Raw genomic sequence first — 2,333 nt, 5'->3', positions numbered from 1 at the left:
TTGGCGGGCAGGTCTCTGCCAGCACTGGGGGCTGGGCAAGGCCAGCACCAGCTCTACCCTCCCAAACCCACCCTGTGCCCCTGTCCCGGGCTCCTGGCATTGTGGGAGAGCTGGGGGGGCTGCCCGGGGCGGGGGTGGGGGATGCGAGTGGCAGTGCAGGCAGGGCGGCCTGGCAGGCAGATGGATGGCAGCTCCGCTTCAATTCTGCATCCCTTTTCTCCCAGACAAACCCTGTCGGATTTTCATAAATCAAAGCGCCACACTGTTTAATAAAAATTTATTGACTTACAAGTGATTATTTATCAAAAGGCCATTAATAGCGGCTCTGGGAATGATGTGCTACTGGGTGGTGCGTGGAGACAAATAGCAAATCAATGCCAGAAGCCAGGCAGAATGCATATGAGGGTCCCCAGCCCCACCGGGCTCCACGGCTGCTGCAGCCAGGCCAGCAGCCCCCACCCCTCGGGCCTCCCCATGCCCCCCCTCGTTATTTATTGCTTACAAATGAAATGATCGATACTTTTAATCTAGAGCTAAATTTATTAACTTTCCCATCGGAGAGAGACATATTGACTGGAGGCATGGGGAGGGGGAGCCAAGGCAAGATGGATGTGAGTCTCTTAACCTGTCCAGCCAGCTCCCTGCCTGCTTCGGAGCATCCTGGTGGCAGCAGAGCCGAAGGACAGTTCCCTGAGTGCGGAGTGGGTGTGGGGTGGGTGGTCCCACAGAGCTCCTGCACATCATGGCATCTGTGACAAGGCCTGGGCAGCAAATTGTGGGCACCAGACTTGTAGGCATTGGTGCCTGGGGTCACAGGGGGGGGCTGCTGCAGGAACTGGAGCAAATGCAGCCTGAAAAATGTGATAATCAAATAGTACAGGAAAGTGCTACAGGGTCTCACACACCTGCCTGGATGCTCAACCACGTTACAGGTGGACTCCCATAAGGCACAGGCTGTACCCAGCAATTCATATGCAAATCGAAGCTGATGGTCAAAAACTCAGCATAACTGTTAACAGCTGCAAAAGAGACAAGTGGTGTGCTTTGCTTCTTTCTTTTCTCTTATTTCTTTTCTTACATTTTCATTTATTTTAGTTGTTTTCATTCCTGTTTTTGGTTTGTAGTTGTTTGGGTTTTTTTTTAAGAAGGAAAACAGCAGCCTCATTTGCTATCAGACAGCTTGGTGAACTGTATGAGCTGTACCTAATAGATTGGATAAAACAAGTAAACCAAAATGCTGGCAAAAAAACACCTTAATAAATAAAGAGCCCCATAACAAACCCCTAACGAAGGAGGGATCACATCTGGGGTAACTAGCACAGGAACATAAGCAAGACATTTCAGCCCTGTAAATACTGTAACTATCTCCCGCTTGGCTGCAGCTGCTCCTGTTTTGTTATCCAAGGTGGAAAAGAAAAGCCCCCAGCCTGGATGTTTTTTGTTCCCCCCCTCCCCCTTTTGTTTTTTTACCCCCAGGTCAAGGGCCACAGCTGAAGTTAGGCAGAACATGAAATTGGGTACTAGGGAAAGGCATGGGGCTAATAAGGGCATCTCCATCACCTAACAAGAACTGCCTGGTTTCTCTTGGAGTGGCTGGATGTTAATGGTGATCAGGTGTGACCCATCACTGGTAACTAATTGTGTCAAGTACCATAGCTCTGTGTGTTTATAAAGGATCATATACTCTGAGCACCACAAGAAGCAAACGTAAACCAAGACTGTACCTTTTCAGGTATTGTACTGGGAACAGTTTAGTTTATTTGTGCATCAGCATGAGCTGATGGTGCTGGGGTAGGTGGAAAATGTCATAGGGTGGAACAGGGGGATCCTGGGCTGTGAGAAGTTGTGCACCCCCTGCTTGCACGTTGTCTGTGCCCAGGGAAGGTGACTCCATGGACACAGGAGGGTTTGGAGCCACTGCCGGAGAAGGGAAGCTGCACAAGACAGAGTACCAGTGAGGGGGGTGTGTGGTGTCTCTCAGGAAAGGTTAGGGGAGTTTCTGGACTATTCCTCTCTGTTGCTTGCTTTGCTTGTCTCTGTTTCTTAATATAATGGTGTTTTACCCAAATAAAACCAAGCAGGATGAAAACTACCTTGAATTCATGTTAGTAGCTAGTGCAGGGAAATTCAAGTATAAGGAATTAAATCTAAGGAATTTAACTTGCACAGAATGGTTGGCCTGACTACCTGGGGTGCAAAGGGGGCATTCCAACAGTGCCCTCTCCAAGTTCTAGAAAATGCAAGCAGGTTCTGCAGGGAGCAGTGAAACAGCATCTCATTTTACAAGAGCAGGCAGAGGACTCAATAGAAGTGCTAAAGTTTGTAGGAATGAA

Source organism: Chaetura pelagica, unplaced genomic scaffold (assembly GCF_000747805.2).
Source record: "Chaetura pelagica isolate M959 unplaced genomic scaffold, ChaPel_1.0 scaffold302, whole genome shotgun sequence".
Lineage (NCBI taxonomy): Eukaryota > Metazoa > Chordata > Aves > Apodiformes > Apodidae > Chaetura > Chaetura pelagica.
The sequence above is the reverse complement of the archived record's forward strand: the minus strand, read 5'-3'. Positions refer to the sequence as shown.